Source organism: Mirounga leonina, unplaced genomic scaffold (genome assembly GCF_011800145.1).
Source record: "Mirounga leonina isolate KUSES-001 unplaced genomic scaffold, KU_Mleo_1.0 Mir_174, whole genome shotgun sequence".
NCBI classification, from domain to species: Eukaryota; Metazoa; Chordata; class Mammalia; order Carnivora; family Phocidae; genus Mirounga; species Mirounga leonina.
Genome location: NW_023270451.1, coordinates 63,895,078 through 63,920,092, shown reverse-complemented (window position 1 = coordinate 63,920,092; position 25,015 = coordinate 63,895,078). Strand labels below are relative to the sequence as shown.

At 39.3% G+C, this 25,015-nt stretch overlaps 1 pseudogene; it reads left to right on the top strand.

The window, feature by feature from the left end:
* The first annotated feature begins 9,000 nt into the window (after nt 1-9,000).
* On the top strand, nt 9,001-23,173 carry LOC118020558 (annotated as a pseudogene).
* The last annotated feature ends 1,842 nt before the right edge of the window (nt 23,174-25,015 follow it).

The following is a 25,015-nucleotide window of genomic DNA, read 5'->3' as shown; positions in this document are numbered from 1 at the left end:
AATCCTTTCAGGCTAGGATTTAAGTAGACAGTAGACAATAGAGTAGAAAAAGCAAGTTGTCAATGAGAATGAAAAATGGGAAATACCCTCAAGCAATGACAATTTCCACTTTTTATTTATACATAAAAAACTTTTCCTTACTCCATACGTAGGTATGTTTTCTTCTTCATTATGTGGTCTTTATAATGAATATTCCAAATCTGTGCCTCGTGTTCACTCTTACTGAAAAAGGCAAGCCATCTTTGTTGCTTAATACCAAGCAGCTAACATCCCAACTGGACACAGGCTGAGAGTTTGAAGAACCGGTCTTCTGAGACCTTCATATTATGTGCTACTCTGGTGAAGGACGTTGGTGATGGGAGTGGCTGTGTACGTGTGTAGTGGTGGGGGTGGGATGTATGGGAAATCTCTGTATCTTCCCCTCAATTTTGCTGCGAACTTAAAACTGTTCTTAAAAATTGTCTAAATTTTTTTAAAAAAGGAAACTGTAAATCAGTGTGTGAGTATGATTCCATTTTTTTGGTAAACTATATAAAATTATGTAGGTTTATAAGCTTAAAAACTAGTCGAGAAAAATTTTATTTACTTATGCAATTCTGCAACCCTTATATTGTTTTAGAATTTACTATTCTTGTACTTAATTTTTTTTCTTTTTTCTTTTTTTTTTTTTAAGATTTTATTTATTTATTTGAGACAGAGAGAATGAGAGAGACAGAGAGCACATGAGAGGGGGGAGGGTCAGAGGGAGAAGCAGGCTCCCCACCGAGCAGGGAGCCCGATGCGGGACTCGATCCCGGGACTCCAGGATCATGACCTGAGCTGAAGGCAGTCGCTTAACCAACTGAGCCACCCAGGCGCCCCTTAATTTTTTTTCTTAATGCTAAACCAAATGTAATTGAAAGTCACCTAAAAAGCACCAAATTATAAATTGTTTTTATAAGAGCATAAACTTACTTATTTTAATATCTGTTCCATATTTCTACTAAATTGGTGTTTAAATCATAGCACACAACCAAATAAGCCCATCAACCCAAGCATTTGCCCTCTCTAAGTCTTATATGAATGGACTCTTCCTTATCTATAAAGAATGTCAGGAACATTGAAAATAGCTAAAGTCAGAATCACAGAATAAGGAACTAATAACACCCAACAATTATTGTGTTTAATATTTGCCTTCCATTGTTCTAAGACTTTGTCAATTATAAACTCATTTTTCCCCCCTAACAACCTTATTGTTATTTGCATGATACAGCTAAAGAAATCGAGAAATAGAGAGTTTGAATAACATGCCCAAGGTCACAGGTAGTAAGTGGTGGATCTAGGATTCGTAGTAAGCAATCCAGCTGCAGACCCTGAACTATTTACCATTCAGTAACCAGCTCTCCTTCCAGGGGAATTCTTTATATAGTTTTAACAAGAGACAGCATACATCATAGGGCAGTTTTTTGTTTGTTTTTTTTTTTATAGGGGCAGTTCTAGGTATTTGAGAGTTTTTGTTTGTAATCATATTGAACCTAAGTTGGCTTCCCTGTATCTTATACCCAATGGTCTCAGTACTACTGTCTAGAACAATATAGAACAAGTCAGAGAATCAGAGATCTTTGAGTGGAAAGAAACCTTAAGTTCAGACATCCTTCAGGTGCTTCTTCACCTACATGGAATTTAAAGAAAGCTATCATATCTCTCTGTATTACTCTGCAAGCTTTACTCCTCCAATTTCTTCAACCTGAGTTGGTGCTTTGGGAAACATGGCAGTTTGTCAAAGTTTCTCTTTTTGACATGCAGAATTGACTTTAACATTCAAGATTTGGTATATTGCAAAATCAGAGACATTATTTCTTCATGCAGGTAATACTATAATTTGATAAGAAATCCCCGCCCTGCCCATATGTGTGTATCTCGTACTCATGTTGGACTATTGTATTAGGACATGGTTGTCCTATTGAGGCCAAAGTGTATTCTCTTGCCAGTCACCAGAGTAGAAACCAGGGTCTCATTGTGATGAAGTAGTCATTCCCAACGTCAATTGCCCATGGAAAAGAGACATCCTGGGAATAGAATTAAGACCTGGAAGGGGGTCTACAATGTGAAAGAAATGGATCATTTTCCTCTCTCCACTCAGGGTCTTCAGAAGTGTTTGGAGGACTCTCGGTTGCTGGGGAAATTAGACGTTGTACAGGGAGGCAACTGAATGGTTAGCAGGGAAACACAATGCGATGGTTGGGCAGGGGGTCCTGAGGCGAGCCATGGTTCCGCTGTTTGAGAAGAGCCATTCCTAGAAGCTGATTGTGTACGTAGTCTTTGTGTGGAAATTGCCTCCAGTTTCCTGGCGCCTTTTGTTAAATTATAGCTTGTGCCAGAGTAAGGATATATAGGGTACAGCTGTTGGGGCCAGTGTAATCTCTTAAGGGATAAGAATAAAGCTGTGACGTCCAAGTGCTCATCCCTATCTGGAGACTCTCTGTCCACTGCTGAGCCTGGAGAATTAGTTATTCTATTAAGGGAGCTTGTAAGCTTCCTTGTAACATGCTAATACTTTTAGCTTTTCAACAATTACATTATACCTTATAGTTATGATAAATTTCAAATCAAGTAAAGTGCTCAAGATGTTCAGACATCTCTACTATACATATACCATACCTGTTTGAATTATATTTTTAATCAAAATATGAAAGCTCACAGTTTTTCAATTAAGTTTTTTTTTTCCTTGATGGCCCAGCCTGTCAGGATCATACAGCCAAGTAGTGTCAGTGAGCCCTCTTTGAGCTTTGGTCACATTCAGACTGGACAAATGTGTTATTATGTCTTCAATCAAATCATTTGTAAAAAAGATAAATAAGACAGGGTCAAGGGTAAAACCTTGCTTTATTTATTTGGCCCATTGAAATGAATTCACTTAATATTATCTGGTACATAATTCATCAAGTCCTCAAGGAGATCCTAGGAGGCTTGTCAGATGGCTAGCTGCATTGATAGTACACTGTGTTTGTATCATTCCCTGATAACCTAGTGACAGTTATTGAAATTAGAAAGAAGAAAAAATAGGCTAATTTAGCTATCAAATCTATCGTATGCTTCTTGTGATCAACTTATTCCTTTCTAAAATACCAAACTATTTGCATACTATTCATTTTTAACTTTTTTGCCAAGAATCGATTTTAGTACTAATAGAATTCACATCCCCATTTTTTGAAAATATGAACAGCGTTAGTCCAGCAATCCATTTGCTGGACTACAGCAATCCATGGGGGCTACCATGCTCAGACCTTTATTTTCTTTTTTCTTGAATATGATGCAGTAAATCATTTAATTAGAGAACTAATATGATTACTGTATTTCATAGATTCCAAGGCATTTTTATGCACTCGAATATTTTTCATTAGGCTATATCTTATAATTGATCATTTATGGTTTAATTGAGAACTTTTTTGTCCTTCTTAGTGGAACTTAAAATGATGCTGCATCTTAACAATGGATGCAGTATTAAATTCAATGAAATACGGTGTTACAAGTTATAAATTAATTTCACTGTTTTAGAGTCACAAATTTATCTTTTACCTTTAGGTTCTTGGCAAATAAATACATGCCTTTGGTTATAAGGTGCAATTAGCTAAGAACATGAAGAGGAACTACACATTTCCTTGGGACTGCTGGAAAAAATCAGAACTCTTTGTATTGCAACAAAAGCTAATAGGGTCTAGGATTTTGGGTGACAAAAATTGAGAAAAAAAAAATAAATGAGTGGGGACTGTGAGGAATTATAGGTTATTCCAACTTCTTAGCTTAATGTGGTTACAAGTGAATTTTTATTAATAGTCACTTGAAAATTATGTTTAATAAGTTATAGAGGATAAAGTTTATTTTTTTTATTTTCTTGCCTTCAGGAAAGCTTCCTGAATAGAGGGTAATGAAAGCAATAAACAGAGGCCAGACAGTGACATAGTGACAGGCTTGAATATCGGTGTAGGCTGCACAATGAAACACATGTGACGCTGTCACAGCAGGGGGAAAGAAAAAATATTGACCAGGAACACTTAATTGTATGAAAGAAGAAAATGAAGAAGAGTAGAAAAAATACCTAGTGACAGTGCAGGAATGGGAAACCAGGAGCATGGCTCCGAGTCCAGTGCTCTTTGAGCTCTTCACTCTATCAGGCTACTTCTCTTGGCACCTAAGCTAAGTTTGTGATTTTCTTTAACCTTGAAAATCAAGACTGTTTTTAGAAATCAGAAATTTTCCATAACCTAAGAAACAAACATCTTCCAGTTACGTGATGCTAACTACATTTCAGTGAGAAGTCTGCTTTTTTTTTCTTTTTATGGAAGTAGATTTTTTTCAGCAAAAATATTTTATCTTGGGAAAGAAGTTTGACCTCAAGCATTATCCCTTTCATTTCCTGACAATTATTTTAAAAGACACAAAAGCAGAACAAAAACCAATTTAAGTTGCTTTCTCAAGACTATGGCAAAAATTCAAGAACGTGGTAGAATCTGTGGTGGTCTTGGTTTAAGGATCATTAAAATGCATCTAAAAAAAAGTCTGCTTTAACAGCAACAACAACAACAAAAACAAAAAATTAGAGAAATCTTTTATCATGGATTCCAGATACATAACAAAAAGATGTATAAGTGATAGAAAACATTCTTCTCAGGTTTTACTTTATTTGATTAGCGCTATTTAAAACCAGTTGGATAAGGTGACACTGAAGAGCGATCGTCTTAAAAAATGGTACTGGTAAAATTGGACATATAAAAAGGATAACCAATGAATCTTAACCCTACCTTTCACCATAGAAAATAATAAATTCTAGGTAGATGGCAGGGTGAAATCTGAGAAGTAAAACAAAGTTTCTAGAGGATAACATAGACTTTTTTTTTTTTTTTTTGAGAGAGACAGTGCGGAGGGAGGGGCAGAGGGAGGAGAGAGAGAATCCCAAGCAGACTCCATGCTCAGTGTGGAGCTCAACATGAGGCCCAATCTCACAACCCTGAGATCACCACCAGAGCCAAAATCAAGAGCTAGATGCTCAACCGACTGAGCCCCTATTCAGGTGCCCCTAGAATAACATAGGATTTATTAATAACCTTGGTCTAGGCAAAGATTTTTAAAGCAGCACAGAAAAAGCACTACCCTTAGAGAAAAAGACAGATAAATCAGGCTACATTAAAATTAGGAACTTCTGATATTTAAAAGAAACCGTTAGGAGAGGAAAAGTGCAAGCCACAGTATTGGAAGAAAATACGCTGATAGGCATTAAGGCTGGATTAATGCTGCTATGGGCATTCTTGAACCTGTCCTTTGGTGCACATTCTATACATTTCTCCTAAGTATAACATAGGACTGGTTTTATATAAGTTAGTAAGATTATATTATATTATATCATATTTTATTATATTATAGTGAATATGATATTCATACCACAGAATGTTATACAACAATGAAAATGAACAAACTACTATCACAACAGTATGAATGAATCTCACAAAAATAATGTTCAGGGGAGAGAAAGGCAGCTACAGAGGGTATATTTTATTTTTATAAAATTATAAAATAGAAAAACAAATCTATGATGATAATAGCCAGACAGTGATTACCTTTGAAGAAGGGAACAGTGACTGGGGAAGAAGCACAAAGGTGTTTTAATGTGAGAATGCTTTGAACTGTAGATGTATGATCTGTATCCCTTTCTGAATGTATGTTATACTTCAACAAGACAATTATTTTTTTTTTAAGATTTTATTTATTTATTTGAGAGAGAGAGAATGAGAGACAGAGAGCATGAGAGGGAGGAGGGTCAGAGGGAGAAGCAGACTCCCTGCCGAGCAGGGAGCCCGATGTGGGACTCGATCCCGGGACTCCAGGATCATGACCTGAGCCGAAGGCAGTTGCTTAACCAACTGAGCCACCCAGGCGCCCTCAACAAGACAATTATTATAAAAAGGAAAAAAGAAAAATTACAGTAATAATCATCAATTGTGGAATTGATTAGGAACTAATAGAGCTGTAAACTAGAGGTAATCCGAAAGAATCACTGAATTTCAGCTAAACAATTACCTGACACAATTCTACCTATTTCTGGTTAAGGAGGACATTTATTAGTATACCAGTCTTATTCCAGAGAAAATTTGTTTTTGTTGTTTTTTAGGTAATTCCCATTACTTCATTTATGAGATGTCATTTAAGTTTATTTTTAAATTTATCATCCTTTATTTTTTTTTATTTATCTTACTTCTATAACCTAAAGAAATGCTATGCAATTCAATGAATTGCAACTTTTCTTCAGAGTTGGTTTTTCCTGCTTCGTTTTTTAACATTACACTTTTTTATTTTTTAAGATTTTATTTATTTATTTGACAGAGAAAGACACAGCGAGAGAGGGAACACAAGCAGGGGGAGTGGGAGAGGGAGAAGCAGGCTTCCTGCTGAGCAGAGAGCCCGATGTGGGGCTCGATCCCAGGACCCTGGGATCATGACCTGAGCCGAAGGCAGACGCTTAATGACTGAGCCACCCAGGCGCCCCTAACATTACACTTTGTAATAGGAATTTTATTCAATGGCCTGCTTTGACTATAAAATGAAGAATTTAGTAGTTCACATGTTCAACAGACTGGAACTTTCTGTTTTGATCTCATCTCTCTAGGGAATATGTATTACTGCATCCTCTTTTGAGTTTGATGGAAAAATAAAACTCAGGCTTCACAAGTACATTGACCAATAACAAAGGCATTCCTTGTTCAAATGTTACTCTTCAGAGGCCCCTCAGTGTTGTGAGGATGGGCTGTGGGACACCTATAAGGAACCCACTTTGTAGAGTGTCATTGATGTTAGATCATTGGAGGGACAACTAATCAGCTATCAAGATAGAAATGATCTCTGAAAAAGAAACAAATCTAATATTGAGAATGTACTTCCAATGGAATATTTTTCTCAGAGATTAGGATGTAGTTGAGCAGATTTCTAGTGTGGTTGACATCCTCATCAACATTTAGGGGATGGCTTGCAGCTCTTCCTACCCCTTAGGAGCTGATGCTTAGGGAGAATGTGTAATTTTGCCCTTATCACAGTCAATGGTAATTTCGAGGTCTCCCACTTATCCTGAAATACACATCTTTAATCCTAAAGCACTCAATGTTTATTAAATGGGAATAACAAGCTTCACCCAGGAAATATAATTTGAGGAAATTATTAGCACTGATAAAGCAGAAATTAAATACAAACTCAGGAATAACCCCTAGTAATTATAATAAGTCAGTTAATGAGTTACTTATTGTTATTATTAATATTATTATTATAATCAAGAAGCACTTCCTCTATGCCATAAATTCTTTCATGCTTTATCTCATGCAGTTCTCCTCACAATTTCCTGATTGTACCAGTGAAGGAGGCTTAGAGAGGAGTTAACATTTATCCGGGGTCCATGGCTCAGAAGTGAGCATCCAGATCTTAAACCCACATTTACCTGATTCACAATCCATGCTAGCTAGTTATGCGGCAAGAACGATGAAGTTAGACATACGTCTCTGTCTTTTCTTCGCATTTTGCTCCATTTTGATATATATCTTCATCCGATGGACTTGTGAGTTGTTGTAACACATCTTAAGATGGATGGCATTGATGTGGGCCATGGTCGTCACTTTTCCAGGTGTCATGTGTGATGGCTACCAAAGGGCTGCTTTGTCTCGGGCAGAGCCTCCTGATGACAGCACAGAGTGGAGGGGGGACTCTCTGGAAGACCCTGACATCTTATGTCAAAACATGAGTGTTTTCTCATCTATTTTCCGTTACCTTATTTTGTTCTCATGATAATCATGTGTGTCACCTAAGACATTTATTGACATTCTTATATTCGAGAAGAAATTCCTGCCGTAAATACTAAGTAATTCCTGCCTGATAAATCCAAGGTAATGGTATATTAATCATGTTTTTTAAATTTTCTGTATATTATCGTGTTTTGACATCTTAAAACACCTTTCTGGCTGGGGAGAGACTGCTCCTCCTGGGGCTAGCTAATTCTTAGAGACAGCAAAGAGCATGCTATTTGATGAGCACATGAACCAGTCCAGAGCCCTACCTCCTCTGTCGGCTCTGTACACCCCAGGAGGCAATATTCCTCTGTCTTTCTAATCCCAGCGCCAGGTACCAGGCAACTAGAGACCACCCTTATAGCCCCAAGCCTACCAAAAGTATTCAAACTAGCCAATCCCAAACTATTTACCCTGCCCTGCCTTGCCTTTTCCATAGAAACTCCAAAGGCCATGACCTAAGCGCTCCCCCCACCCTCACCTACTCCTGCCTCTGCTTCCTAACACAAACCTGCTGTTCCTTGTGTGTCTACATGTGCTGAGCTCTGCCTCTTGTTTCTAGTAAGTCTGTGAGTAACATTAACTTTTTCTTTCATTGGTATTGACCTCTCTGTGCAGCCACTCAGACTGCACTCATTATGCAGTCTCCTGCATAAATGAAGACCCGGACACAGGACAAACCTTTCCCTGACTTTTTTCCTACTTGGCAGCCCCCCTCCCCATCACTTTACATTCAGCCCTGTGTCTCCACCTGCCCCGTACCCTGCCTGGGCAGATCCTGCTTTCTTCCTCTATCCCCACACGGCCCCTTCCTCATCTCACCCCACTCTCTGATGCGTTCTCAGTCCAAGGAAAAGCACATGGCATACTTTGCGCATCCCTGTCCCCTGAATTTCGGTGATGAGACCGTGAAAAATACCCCCAGGCTTGCTGCAGCCCACCTGTGCTCCCCTCCTTGACTTTGTTGGGATAATACACGTGGTTTCAACATCCAGCTCAGTGCTTTCTGTCTTCTCTGGCTCTCTCTGCCTCTTTCTTTCTCCGTGACCTTAAGCAAGTCAAGCAAATGTTTTACCTCCTGCTTGGAGGCAGATGAAAAATGTTCCACTTCACAGGGGATTTGGGAGGACTCGTTAAAAGCTCCTGAAGTGTTTTGAGAACCTGCCTGGTCTCAGGCAGAGGAAGCAGCCTTGACAGCATGGCTGCACGTTGTCATTGTAAGCATGGCAGCTCGGAACAAGCTCTTACGACTGGGCTTTGGAAACAACTTCCTCGAGGTAGGAATGGACTGAAATGAAACTGCAACGTGGTCAGCTGTCACTTCAAATGCAGCCATTATGCTAGGAGCTGTTAGTCCTGGGCTCCTCTTTGTGTCCACAGTGCTTTGAATATAAATGTAGCATTTTTCTTTATTCTGACTTTCTCATTTAGAGGCTTTCATGGAGGAGACCTAACAGTTAATATGTGCGAGACTGTGTATGAATATTTTTTTAAAGTATGAAGAAGTAATTGATGAGATTTCAGACAAAGGTTTCTCTTAGGTTATTTGGTTGAAAGAAATCACGTGCTAATTTATATCTGTAAATATGCCTGTGACATACAATCCAGCTCAAAATATATTGTCTCGTCAAAATGTGGGTGAGGGACACTAAGAAAAGCAGATGATGCTACCTAGAAGGTCCATCTGAGTGACTTGCAACATACTATCTTAAGCAGGAGGAAAGATTACATCCACTGTGACAGAGAGCATGAGACACTGTTTTCAAATTGGAATCAGAAAGGAATCTGGATGGTTTATGGGGCTTTGGATGACGGCACCCTTAGCCCAAATCTTGAGAGTGGTGGGGTGGTCAGGAAATTGAACTTGACAAGCCCCAAGATTAATCTTCTGCTTCTATTCCTTATTACTCTTTACTCTATTACTTCACAGAATCAACCCAAATAAACAAAAATGGCAGAAACTAACTGCCATGGTTTGAATGTTTGTGTCCCCCTCGAATTCAGACAAGGAAATCCTAATTCCCACAGATGATGGTATTAGGAGCTGGAGCCTTTGGGAGTTGCTTAGGTCATGAGGGTGGAGCCCTCGTGAATGAAATTCGTGTTCTTATAAAAGAGGCTCCAGAGAGATCCCTCCCACCATGTGAAGACAGTGAGAAGGTGCCAGGTGTGAGTCAGGAAGAGGCCCTCACCAAAACATGACCATGCTGATCTTGGACTTCCCACCCCCCAGAGCTGTGGGCAATAAATTTCTGTTGTTTATAAGCTACCCAGTTTGTGGAATTTTGTTATAACAGCCCAAACAGACTAAATATCAACTAAGATACTTTCTTCCTATAACCTTGAGTTGGGTGGATAAGCTCATTTGACAGAGGAAGATATGAGGGAGGAAATTCAGAAATATAAATAGTTAAATCAAGCTAGATCCAGCTGGAGTCATTTCCCTCAGGCAGAACAAGCTCCATGGTTGATTATAATCTGACAAAATTCCTTAGAAGAAATGAAAAGAAACCCAGCATGTGTTTTGTACAGACCCCAGAGAAGCACCTAGCCTCTACTCCATGAGCACCTTTTTAGAAAATCTGTTTTATTTTTTGGTGCTCCCTTTTCTTCCCCTTTTTCTCAGTCCTCCCCATGCTCAGTTTTCTGAACATATAAGTGAGACTCAGGCAGTCACAGCTTCTCCTTAACACAATTTTATGTCACTCGGGGGCACTCATTTCTAGCATATTCCAGGAGAAAGTATTTATTTATTTATTTATTTATTTATTTATTTATTTATTTATTTATTTGAGAGAGAGAGAGAGGGAGAGCATGAGGGGAAGCAGGCTCTCCCCTGAGCAGGGAGCCCAGGGTGGGGCTCGATCCCAGGACCCCAGGATCATGACCTGAGCCGAAGGCAGACTGAGCCACCCAGGCACCCCTGGGAGAAAGTATTGACAATCGATCAATAGTGCATGGAATTCCTTCTCCCAGACATGTAAGGACCTGTAGTCCTGGGCCCTGGCGGATGCACAGTGTCCTTCGAATCCAGGTCAAATGGCGGCATGTGTCACTTGCACACAGAAGTGTGTGTGGCCAGGATGGTCTGAGAAGCAGCCTCATGCAAAGAAGTCAATCAAACGTGAGCAGACTATCCAAAGGAAACATCTGCCTGAGGGGCTGACCAGAGAAGGTGAATCCAGGCATGGTGATCATTGGATACAATTGATGAAGACTTTCTACAGGAGGAAATTTAAAACAGAGGAGGTAGAGGAAAGAGCCTGATTTAGAGGGCTGGCTCTATGGCAGCCCTCTGAGAAATTTTGGCTGTGTCTCTTAACCTATCTAAATCTGTTTCCTTAGGTACCTGGGTGGCTCAGTCCATTAAGTGTCTGCCTTCAGCTCAGGTCATGATCCCAGGGTCCTGGGATCGAGCCCCGCATCGGGCTCCCTGCTCGGCGGGGAGCCTGCTTCCGTCTTGCTCTCTGCCTACCGCTCTGCCTGCTTGTGTGCACACACACTCTCTCTGTGAAATAAATAAATAAAACCTTTAAAAATAACTAAATAAGTAAACAAACAAACCTGTTTCCTCATCATGGAAATAAGGACAGCTTCTATCTCAAGTGTTATGAAGTGAAACCTGATGATACATGCAAAACACTTAATACAACATTTGCACAGAGTATAGGCTCATTCCACTGCAGCTATTAGAATTATAAATACTGTTATTGCTATTGTTATTTACCCTAAATGAAGGGGAGGGTGGCTGTATCCATTTTCCTAGGGTGTTGATGTACTTGGTGTGGCAAGGAAGGGTTAAAGAAATCCTATTTGGACAAATACAAGATCCTGGCCCAATCTGACTTTCAGCTGCCGTCCCCATATTAAAAATGAGGAAATGGAGGTAATAGGATAAGTTTACAAAACTTATCCAGGGTCACACAGAAAAATAGCAGAGTTAAAACTCAAGCCTACATAGTTTTCTCTGTCTTGATAGCTAAACATTTCCAACATAACTCTTAGCTTCTTAGAACCGTTCCCACACCGTACTGAAGTTCCCTGGTTATGGTTTCGTTGAAGACACTGTCCACTCATTCATCCCAGTGCTCTTACCCTGTTGTCTGTGGGAGGGCATCAGAGGGCACTCCGTGAATCAGGCTATGGATATGCGTGTGAACATACATGGGGACAGAAATGCACACACACGTACACACCAGTAATTTTTTATGTGATTTTTCCAAAATATCTTAGTGAATACAGTATTTCGATGTCAATTGTGGCTGCCCCTATAGACAGACTCTGTAGACTCATCTGTGTTGTCATATGTCAGAACAGCTTTCTACTGCTAGGAACTAAAAAATATGTGTCCTGCCATCATGATGATGAGCATCTGTCTTTGTTTACTTCAGGATTGGCTTAAGTTAGAAAATGGCAAAGAAAATAATAAGGAAGAGATGTCAAATAGCTTTTGGCTTTGGTTCCCACTGTGTGTGATAGAACACCAAAGCCCTAGTCCTTTTTGCATGACACATTCTTGTCGGTGAAAGAAGCTCATATGAAGCCAAAAATGCTGAAGAAGTATCTCATAATTTTTATACCAAAAATTTAGTAGTGTAGCTCTTTTCTAAGAAAAGAAAACTAGAGTTGAAAAGGCAAGACTTTACCAAAATTTAGTCTGCCCTGAGATGAATCAGCCTACTCTTAAAATAGCAACAAAGTGGTAAAACCTGGGTACCCCAGAAATGGTCAAGTTAGTGTGTGGTTTGGGGCAGAAGAGACAGGTTAAAGCAGTGACTCCAAAAATTGAAATTATTTCATGATGGTTGACTTTTTAAAAATAGTATTTTGAGGCATACGATGGAGGAATTGGAAGCTTCTTTGTGCAGCCAGCTGATGCCTTCAAAAATAAATTCCCATTTAGCAAGTCCCTTCAGAAATTTCAAATCCATTGATATCTTTGAAATGCTGAAAAGTTTATTCAGCAAAAACAATTCATTGGGCACTTTGTGAATAGACAGAACACCTGTGGGGCTTGGTAACACAGCTTAGAGGACCTATCTTTATGCAGCAAGCTCTATACCCATTGCTTTCTCTGGTTCTGCTGTCTACAGCAAGGTGTCAACTTTGTTTATGCCAGCGCTTTGAATCATTGCCTTTTCAAAATGTTTTCTCATGAAACGAAAGCAGAATGTGAACTCTTTTACAAATCTGTGATACAGAAATATGCAGACAACTTGAAACTCCACAACTCTTTAAAGTACTTCTGATAAGACAACCTGAAAATTGAAACATGAGTTCTTAAATCTCCCTTTGTTGACATCAACAGCATCCCCTTGCTGAAGAAGAAACTCAGTGATGTGAAACCAACAGAAATTAAATGACATTAAACCACTATCCACGTCAGATCATCTTGAAATATCTTGGTGTTCTCTTGTCGTAAGCCCATGTGTCATCTGTCATGAATTGATTCTGTTTGCCACCACATGCTGTTGTGAGCCCAGCTTTTTAGCATGTATTGCCATCAAAACAGAAAGTGTACGGGAAAGTGTATGTGTTGTCATGCCAGAGACCACTCACTAATTTCAGCTTCTCATCAAGCCAAGGGAGAGATGCCTTCTCAGTGAAATTTATTTTTTAGCAAAGATAGAGTTTATGGTTTAACTTTATTTGCACTCATTGGATTTCTTTCTTTCCTGCTTCCTATTTTTTTTTAATGTTGCCTGAGATTAATTTTGCATGTAAAGAAGGATGGAAAAAGCACCATTCTATATAAAAGTATTTTGATCTAACCTAACAAAATCAGCTGTATACATAATTTTGCTTATCATCATATATAAATATCTCCAAGAAGAGAAGGTCTAGCTTTCACCAGATTCCCAAGCCTCTATGATGCAAAAAGGATTAAGAATAATAGCATGAAATTATAAATATCTCAAGGTCAGATTCACAGCAAGGTCAGAGATTCTTTGTAACCTGCCTCCCTTTCCACAGCACCTGGGAGAGTGACTGCACTTAATACCCAAGAGGTTGGTCATGGGAGTCATGGCTTTCCCATTTCCTAAACGATGTTGACTGAAAGAGACAGAATTGGCTGACTGAGCAGGTAAACTCATGATTTTTAATTTTAAAGTGAGTGCAAATCTTGTTCCTCAGCAAGAGAAAGAAGAAAGCCTCTTTTTTTTTTTTTTTTTTTTAAGATTTATTTATTCATTTTGAGAGAGAGAGAGAGCACAGCCTGGGAGGGGCAGAGGGAGAGAGAGTCTTAAGCAGACTCCGCACTGAGCATAGACCCGGACTCAGGTCTTGATCTCAGACCTGAGCCAAGACCAGGAGTCCGAGGCTTAACCAACTGCACCACCCAGGTGCCCTGAAAGCTTCTTTATTAAATATCTTTTTTTTTAAAACTTTTATTTATTTACTTAGAGAGCAAGCAAGAGAGAGAGCTTGAGTGGGGGAGAGGGGCAAAGGGAGAAGGAGAGAACCAGACTCCCCGCTGAGCAGGGAGCACAACGTGGGACTCAATCCCAGGACCCCAGGACCCTAGGACCATGACCTAAAATGAAGGCAGATGCTTAACTGAGCCACCCAGGTGCCCCTCTTTATTAAATATCTTATGAATTGGAAAGGGAGGACTGGGAGGATATAAAATGAAAATTTATTTCCTTTGGTTGATACCACAAAACAGTGGGGTAGAATATGTTTCCTTACTTGTACTGCATTTCCATACTGGATTCAAAGTCAAAGTCTTTAACAATTAAAGTAAACATCATTGGGGTATTGGTATTGTTATGGGCCGAATTATGTCCCTTCAAAATTCATATATTGAAGTTCTACCCCCAGTACCTCAGAATGTGACTTGTAGACAAGATCTTTACAGAGGTAATCGAGTTAAAATGAGGCCATTAGAGTGGCTTCTAATCCAATACAACTAGTATCCGTATACAAAGAGGAAATCTGGACACATACAAGGGACAGATGGAAGACATGGAGAGGGGACGGCCATCCAGAAGCCAAGGAGAGAGACCTGGAACAGACCTGTCCCTTATGCCCCTTGGAAGGAACCAACTCTGTTGACACCTTGACCTTGGACTTCTATCCTTCAGAACTGTGATAAAATAAATTTCTGTTGTTTAAACCACCTAGTCCAGGGTACTTTGTCATGGCAGTTCTAACAAACTAACACATATATCCAGAATAAATCCCAGGAACTCCAGGCAAAGACAGTGAATATAGGCTAGGGGGACCCTGGAAGTAGCACTAAGCTGGGACACAGAAGCAGATACGATGATTAATCCCTCTGGCCACTGCCTTGGGAAGGAGAAAGCTCTTAGGACCTGACATAGACAGCAGCTCTGAGCTTCAAAGTTTTAAGTACCTTCATCATACATTAAGTCTATTAGATAATGCAATGCCTCTATTATAGGAGTCAAGATTCTTGTGTCGAGTTAGTAGTTTTTTTTTCACGCCCAGAGGTTTAAAATGTAAAATCTCAATGTTAGGGGTAGAGGCAGAGGAGCAATTATAAGAGCATCGTGGAAGTCAATCCTTACCTTCCCGGGCTCCAGCTACACTCGACTTGACTCACCCGCTGCTGCTTCTGGCCCTGCACGTCTTCAGTTGCTTTTCTCTGCCCTCACCCCCAGCTATGGAGGCACCCTGATGTTCCCTGGCTCCTCTCCCTTCACACACTCTCATGGTTTCAGGTATCATCTTAATGGGCTTGGACTCCTGTTGTCCTTCAGGCTTGAGTTTGCATCCTGGCTCTGCGCTTTCTTTCCCAGTGGGTTACTTTGGGCAATCTGAGCAGCCTTCCTGAGCTCTGAGTTTCTTTAGATTCTAACAGTATCACCATTACAGGGTGTTATGGAGAGGAAGTGAGAAATTGCCTGTAAGCTCTTAACACAGGTGTGGCCCAGAACGGGTGTCCCATAAATGAAAGCTGAAATAAAAATAAAAACAATACAACAAACCAGTATAGGGTGCTTACCACGTGCCAAGTACTGATGTAAAAGCTTTACAGATCAACGCACTTAATTCTCACAGCATATGAGGAAACTAAGGCACAGAGAACTTAATGCAACTTGCTGAAACTCACACAGTCAGCAAATGATGGACCTGGAACTCAAACTCAGGTAGTCTCGTTCCAGACACTGTCTTCTCAAACTATTAGGCATACTGTATCTCTCTGACTATTATTTTTCATTATTAATGACACAGTCCTACTTTCTCCTTTGAGCTTCCAAATCATATGGCTTAAAAACAAAAATACAAACAACAGAAAACTATCTGGATACCCCACAGTGACCTCAGATACAACATGCTCAAACGAGCCCCCACACCTGCTCCCTGCCCCTGCTCCCTTCTCAGGAGTGGATGCCATCGTCCAGCAAGAAACCTGGTGTCACATTAGGTTCCTTGTTTTTCCTAGCCCTCCCACACCCAAGCAATCTATTGATTTCTATTTCTATCCTCCTATCTCCTTCCCTCATCCTTACCTCGTTCAAGACTTCATTGTCTCTGCTTTGGAAAATAGCAACAGCCTTCTAACTAGTTTTCCTGCCTCCAGGCTCATCTCCTCCCCTCATCTTCTCCACAGATTTAAAATACAAATCTGACCCTTTCAGTCCTGCCTAAAGGATTAATTTGGAGTTCATTAACGTAGCCCAGCGGACCCTCATATCTGACTCCTGTCTACCTTTCCAGCCTCAACTCCCCCTCCTACCTTGTCCCACATCTTCTTGCACTTGAGCAAACCCCTGGTGCTCTCTTCATCTCGCTCTCCTTCCATCTCTCTGCCTCTCTCTCTCTGTCTCTCGGTCTCTCTTATATACCATGTTGTTTCACAACTAGTATATCAGAATCTACATTTAAAAAGAATTATTCAGGGGTGCCTCTGTGGCTTAGTTGGTTAAGCGGCTGCCTTGGGCTCAGGTCATGATCTCAGAGTTCGAGTCCCATATAGGGCTCCCTGCTCTGCAGGAAGCCTGCTTCTCCCTCTCCCTCTGTCTGCTGCTCCCCCTGCTTGTGCTCGTTCTCTCTCTCTCTCTCTGTCTCTCTGTCAAATAAATAAAAAATAAGATCTTTAAAAAAAAAAAGAATTATTCAGCTTATCTACTAAGAATACACAAAACAATCACAGGGAAAATATAATCACTTACTTTCCCACCCACCATTTCCCTCACTGCCAAAATGCCCATCAAATTAAATTTGTTACTTGAAGGAAAAAAAAAACTTGCTTTTAAATCAGTTTTATAAGTAAGCAAGTTAAAAAAAAAAAGTATCTCCAAGACATAAAGATTCTAAAGTAACCACAAACCAGCAATTATTTATATTCTGTTTTTAGCATCTAAATCCCCCATGTTCCATCTGAAAGTTAAGCTGACTGATTTTCTTCTGGTGACAAAGTGGGCTAGCATATGACCAGTTATCATTTCTGTTTGCTGAAACCAAAAGGCTTCAAGGACAGAGGCGGTGTTGTTGAAAAAGCCTTGGGATTGACACTGTTATCCTACTACCCTCTGCTCCTGGAAATGGGAAGTTTGTCACTGTGTGCCTGACATCCAGACTTCCTCTTTCTTTGAAGGCCAGTTTCTCCTTTAAACCATGGAAGTTACATATTGAAAGTATATATGAAATTAAATGCCCCTTGGTCACCTACGCCCTGGGTCTAGCACACAGAAAAGCTCTCAGTAGTTGGCAGACACTCGTGGTCAGATGCTGCTGTGGAGTAAAAAGAAGAAATCCGAAGTAGTTCTCTGTTCTATGTGCCATGTTATTTCATCTCATAACCTTATGGGAGGGCAGTATGTTGTAATGGTGGGATGCACAGACTGGGAAGTCAAAGCCATCGGGGCCTTCTTTGTAGCTGGACCTATGTGACCTTGGGGAGTCACTTAATTGAAGGCTCAGTTTCTTCATGTGAAAAATAAAAGTTAAATGGGAAGTTGTATGTAAAGCACATAATTAAATGATGAGTAGCAAATGGAAGCTCTTCTTATTTATGAAGAGTTATAAGGCAATGATTGACAATTTCAGCAAGGGTAGTTCTCAACATCATCGAGGAACAAGTCGTCACTAAAATTATTAGTCACTGAAATCGGCTCTCACCATTCAAGGATTAAAGTTTTCTATATGATGCAAAAAGTCTACTTTTGGCTGCTCAACTCTCAAAAATATTTGTATACTACATATTATAATCTTCATGATTGCTTCTACTTTCATAAAATGATTAATCCCAGAAATCTTTTACCTCTGATCTTCAATTAAAACCTGTGAGAGGAAAATGAAATAATCCATAATGCTTTGTTCTCCAAAAGTTACATAATTATATGTTAACTCAAGCCCATCCTTGTCCCTATATGTATTATTTAGGATTAGGAAGTTGGTGTGGGGGAAGAAATATATTTCAGTAAAAATCATATGTGCCACCTCCTACTCTGACATTTGTTATTAAAAATGTGCTATAATGAAATAATTGGGAACCAAGTATGTGAACAAAATTGTATTAACACAATGTGTTAAAATTTTATGGAGTCTAATTAGAAATATGGCACATCAGGCATAAGACAGAAACCCCTAGAGGTATTAATTTTATTTTGATAATATTTGTGCATTGGCATAATAACACATTGTGCCAGAATTAGGTAAATTTGTTTTCAATCAAATTAAACCTACTTATCCTTTTTAAGTAAAGAATAATTATAAATACATCTTCCTGAATATCATATTCCTCAAAATGAAAATTTTAAGGCCAGTTTTAGATTTCAAATGTAAACTCTAAATCATCTACTAGATGGAAAACTCTGGAATGTCTATAAAGCCTTCAAATAAATAATGATCTTTATCGAAGTGCCTACCATTCTATGACAAGCACTGCACTAGCTGACTTTTGTTTACTTTCTCTAGTCTTCTCAGAAATTGGCCTTTCATAGTTGGAAAAACAAAGTCAGAGAAGGGAAGTGACTAACCCAAAGCCAACAACTTGCTAATGCTTGAACTGGAATTAGCTTGTTCTTTCCTTTCCTACTAATTTAGGCTTCCCATGAAAAACTACTATCTTATTTTATTTAAAAGATACTTCTTACGAAAGATTTATTTGCCAAAACTTTATATGGCCTTACTGCTCATGAAAGCAATGAGGTTCAGTGGATAGGGGAATGTGTAGCTCCTAGTGACTAATGTACTTTTAAAATATAATAATGATAATTAAAGTCAAATACCACATGAGAAACAATAGGCAAAAGAAAGAAGGTGTTCTTTTTAAACCTGGTCGTTGGTTTCCTGTTTCATATTGTAATCTGTTGATATCTGAAAAGGTCTATCTTAATTTTCAGAAATGGCAACAATCTCCTAAAAATATAATTTGGGCATAAATGAGAAACAAAACACGGTTTGCTCTTTAAAAAAAAAAAAATCTTGGCAAGAAAAAAGAATACCCTTTAAACAAACTATGAAAAAAAAATGTCAACTTTACTATTTAAAAACCAAGTTTATGAATAAATAGTAATTACAGAATCTGATAATGCCCAGTGTTGGTAAGGAAAACTGGCTCCCTCTCATTCACTATTGCTGAGATCCTTATTTGGAACAAACTTTTTAGAAAATAATCCAGCAGTGTCTATCTAAAGTGAAATTTATATACCCTTTGCATTAGCAATTCCACTCCATTCTGGCAAAAGTGTGCATATATATACACACACACACACACACACACACGCACACATACATACATACATACATACAAACGTTAACTACAATATTTTTGATAGAGAAGAAAAAAATCTTCAGAAAATGAAATGTCCATCAATAAGAACTTTAAAAAAAATTGCCGGGCGCCTGGGTGGCTCAGTTGGTTGGGCGACTGCCTTCGGCTCAGGTCATGATCCTGGAGTCCCGGGATCGAGTCCCGCATCGGGCTCCCTGCTCGGCAGGGAGTCTGCTTCTCCCTCTGACCCTCCTCCCTCTCATGCTCTCTGTCTCTCATTCTCTCTCTCTCAAATAAATAAATAAAATCTTTAAAAAAAAAAATTTAAAAAAAATTGCCATATAGGGTACAGTGGAGTACAATGTGGTTACTACAGATACTCCAAAAATATGGTCATGTGAGAAAAGTAAGTTTTAGACAATGCATCTTACTGAATATCTTACACCATAGCCCCATTTGTTTTAAATATACTGTTAAATAAAGAGGCCCTGAGACTGATGTGGCTCTGTTGCTATGACAGCCTATAAAGGCAAACCAAAATCTAAACCTATCATGCCTCAAAGGTAGAAATTAAAACACTAAGGACAACCAATCACAGCCAACTAGGCTTAGCTTTAGCCAATCAATAATTTCCTTTCTTTGCTTCCCTTCTTTCTCCATATCTCTTTTCCCTGGTCCCTGTCTGTGGAGCGCTCCTAACCACCCCTGGTTTGGTGCTACCCAATTTGAATCAGTTTTTGCTCAAATAAGCTCTTAAAATTTTTAATATACCTCACTCTATCTTTTAACAATAGACACACACATTTGCTTCCATATTTCTAGGAAATTTCTGGACTTACATACAAGAAACTATAACCATGAGTTATCACTGGTAGAAGGAGGAAGGAAGAGGGTTTTTAGTTTTCATCTGCGTAACTTTGCATTATTTCACCACGAGCAGCAATGACTTTATAAGAACAAAAGAGATTTTATTTTTTTATTTAAATTGAATTAATTAACATATAATGTATTATTTGTTTCAGGGGTACAGGTCTGTGATTCGTCAGTCTTATATAATACCCAGTGCTCATGACAACACATACCCTTCCCAATGTCTATCACCCAGTTAGTTACCCCATCCTTCCACCCCTCTCCCCCCCAGCAACCCTCAGTTTGTTTCCTATAATTAAGAGTCTCTTATGGTTTGTCTCCCTCTCTGGTTTTGTCTTGTTTCATTTTTCCCTCTCTTCCCCTATGATCCTCTGCATTGTTTCTTAAATTCCACATAACAGTGAGATCATATGATACTTGTCTTTCTCTGATTGACTTATTTCACTTAGCATAATACCCTCTAGTTTCATCCTCATCATTGTAAATAGTAAGATTTCAATTTTTTGATGACTGTGTAATATTCCATTGTGTATATATACCACATCTTCTTTATCCATTCATCTGTCGATGGACATCTTGGCTCTTTCCATAGTTTGGCTATTGTGGACATTGCTGCTATAAACATTGGGGTGCATTTGCCTCTTTGGGTCACTACATTTGTATCTTTGGGGTAAATACCCAGTAGTGCAGTTGCTGGGTCATAGGGTAGCTCTATTTTCAACTTTCTGAGGAAAGTCCATACTGTTTTCCAGAGTGGCTGCACCAGCTTGCATTCCCACCAGCAGTGTAGGAGTGTTCCCCTTTCTCCACATCCTCGCCAACATCTGTTGTTTCCTGATGTGTTAATTTTAGCCATTCTGACTGGTATGAGGTGGTATCTCATTGTGGTTTTGATTTGTATTTCTCTGATGCCAAGTGATGTTGAGCACTTTTTCATGTGTCTGTTGGCTTCTTTGGAGAAATGTCTGTTCATGTCTTCTACCCATTTCTTGATTGAATTATTTGTTCTTTGGGTGTTGAGTTGATAAATATAGATTTTGGATACTAGCCCTTTATCTGATATGTCATTTGCAAATATCTTCTCCCATTCTGTCGGTTGTCTTTTGGTTTTGTCGACTGTTTCCTTTGCTGTGCAAAAGCTTTTTATCTTGATGAAGTTCTAATAGTTCATTTTTGCCCTTCCTTCCCTTGCCTTTGGAGACGTGTCTAGCAAGATGTTGCTGCAGCTGAGGTCAAAGAGGTTGCTGCCTGTGTTCTCCTCTAGGATCTTGATGGATTCCTGTCATACATTTAGGTCTTTTATCCATTTTGAGTCTGTTTTTGTCTAAGGTGTAAGGACGTGATCCAGTTTCATTCTTCTGCATGTGGCTGTCCAATTTTCCCACACCATTTGTTGAAGAGACTGTCTTTTTACCCCTGGATGTTCTTTCCTACTTTGTCAAAGATTAGTTGTCCATGAAGTTGAGGGTCCATTTGTGGGCTCTCTATTCTGTTCCATTGATCTATGTGTCTATTTATGTGCCAGTTCCATACTGTCTTGATGATTACAACTTTGTAATAGAGCTTGAAGTCCGGAATTGTGATCTACCGGTTTGGTTTTCTTTTTCAAAATTCCTTTGGCTATTTGGGGTCTTTTCTGGTTCCATACAAATTTTAGGATTATTTGCTCCATTTCTGTGAAAAAAGTTGATGGTATTTTGATGGGGATTGCATTGAATGTGTAGATTGCTCTTGGTAGCGTAGACATTTTAACAATATTTGTTCTTCCAACCCATGAGCATGGAATGTTTTTCCATTTCTTTGTGTCTTCCTCAGTTTCCTTTGTGAATGTTCTATAGTTTTCTGAGTACAGATCCTTTGCCTCTTTGGTTAGGTTTATTCCTAGGTATATTATGGTTTTGGGTGCAATTGTAAATGGGATCAACTCCTGGATTTCTCTTTCTTCTGTCTCATTGTTGTGTATAGAAATGCAACTGATTTCTGTGCATTGATTTTATATCCTGCCACTGCTGAATTCATATATGAGTTCTAGCAATTTTGAGGTGGAATCTTTTGGGTGTTCCACATAGAATATAAAAGAGATTTTAAACCAACATAATATAAAAGGCTATGCAAGTGTTTCCATTTAAAAAAAATTATTGGAGTCACAGGAAGTGGGGCCCCACCCCCTAAAGACAGGGGCAGGACGTGAATGTTGCTGGGCCGGATGTGGGGAGAAAGAGATTGTGGGAACAGGGTGTCTCCACGGAGAACTTGGATTCAGCTCCTTCCTTTCCAACAAGTAAGAAATTTACATTGATTCCCTGGACCTTGAAAAACTATTACAATGCCCCTATGATAAAAACCCCGGATCAGGGCTGGCAGGTTTCCTTATCATCTTATCAAGTGCAGAAAGAATCATCTTAATGTCGAAAGCGAAATGGCTACTTGTCCCTTCAGTGCTTGCCACCATGTTTCTCTGGCCAAAATCAGTCATCTTATCTCAAGCTGTGATGATAAAAGTTATGTTGAGCAGGATGTTGCCATCTGAACCAGGAACCTCGGATAAGAGACTGTGGCTGAGAACACATGGCAGTGCCCTCCTTGAGATGAAGACTGGGATAAATATCTGTGGGAACAGACCAGTACCCCTATTTGTCTGGGGCACAGTCAACTACTGTGGCAACAACAGTCTGCAAGCAACATAGTTATGGGACATAAAAGTAACCTGGCATCAAGCATGCGTGCTGCCAAGTCTCTGCTGTATGTTCTGCCATGGAAAAACAATGGAAATGCACAGGAACAGAATATCTATCTCATCAAATGCAGACCCTAGAAGACTCTTGCTTTTTCCTCCTAATCTAATTATAGAAAGATTAAACTATGACCTTCAAAAAAATAAAAAAGTTATTAGAGCTTGAAAATGTGCAGTAATTTGAATCATTTTGAGTGCTTTTATAGTTCCATCCCAAATCAAATATTAAACAAAGTTTAGACATGAAGTAAGGTCTAAAACAAAACTTTTCCCTTTTTTCTCACAGGAAATTTAATGCCTCAAAGAGTTGACCTCAAGATCTTAGTGACTCTGTACCATAACCTATGAGTACATAGCAGGCTGAATTTGGCACATACCAAACAATACCACCATTTCGTGGCTTCATCCTTTTTGCTTTTTAAAGGAAGTCTGAGGCAAGGGGAAAAGAATGAGGAAGTGACATTTGTGATATCTGGGCAGTGAATGTTTTTTCTTCTCTCCTACCTTTTCCCACTTCCTCCCTTCCCTCTCTCTTTGACTGCAAGTAGAGGAGAAAAGAGAAGTATCCAGGTTTTCAATTTTATTGATGGTTTTATGTGGATTTTCAAATTCTTAATCACTCCATGTCAAATTTCAGTGTCATCAGAATGTCAGTAGCTTGTGCAAAATGATTGTGTTGAAACAATCCTGGCAGTTTTGCAAGTGAAATGTAATGCAAGCCCTAGTATTCTTAGCTGGGGAACACTGAGAGATAAGCCCCTGAGTCCTGGAATATGAACCTTACACCCAGGGTCGAGATTGCAGTATTTGTCAAGTTCAAAGGAAGTTGCCATTTGCTAGGTACCACATTCAAAAAGTCCTTTCCAAAAATGACCTTTCAATGAGAGAAGCTCCTTTCATAGTTAGTTTAAAAAGCACACTTTAATGGACATATGGCTCATTTCAGTTAACATGTAGAGTATGAACTTACTACAGAAGAATTCATGGTGAGAAACAAGATACGAACAAAGAGAAAAGCATTTCTACTTTCCCATTTGTTCTGTGCTGGAGTCTTAATTTATAAAGGTGACATAGAGGACCATATGAGGAACACCAGGTTTTGGACAGGAAGCAGACCAGGAACGAGGGGAAAACCTTTATTGGAGTTTCCTTGAGAACTGCAAGGCAGGGTTGGTTAAACAGTTTAGGACTGGCTAGTTTGAATAATTTCAGCAGGCTCTGGGCTGCAGAGAGGAAAAAGTTTTCCTCTTCTCTCTTAGGCTCCTTGACTGGGTCTGAAAATTAAACTGACAGATTAACAGGAGAAAACATACGAATTTTTTTAAGATTTGTGTGACACAGGAGACTTCATAAGGAAAAGACCCAAAGAAACAGTTAGACCTGTGTATTTTTATGATAGGTTTGTTGAAGAGTGGGAAGTAGTGTGGAAATAAAATAGGGAAAAGAATATGAGGTAATTATAGTAAACTGGGGGAAACTTAGCAAAGCCTGTTTGTTTGGATTCTTCTTGGCATCTCTTTGTCTTTGGAGACGAGGATGATCCTTTCCTCCAGGTATATGGAGGACACCTTTCATGTGAGGGTTTTGTGGCCTGTTTCAGGTAAGAAGGGGAGGTGAGAGGAGATCAGAGTGAACTTTCTGCTTCTGCTGTTTTCTCAAATTCTTCGGCTTAAAATATTCAGTAGGCCAGGTGCCCTATTTTGGAGTAATGTGTCCTGAACCCCATCAGGGCTATTGAGATGGTCTCTAGTTGCCTAGTACCTAGCCCTGATATGATAAAGACAGAGAAATATTGCCTCTGGGGTGTACAGAGCAGATAGGGGTGGTAGGGCTCTGACTTCATTAATTTGCTTATCAAATAGCATGCCCTTTGCTGTCTCTAAGAATTAGTTAGCCCCAGGAGGGGCAGTCACTCCCCTGACA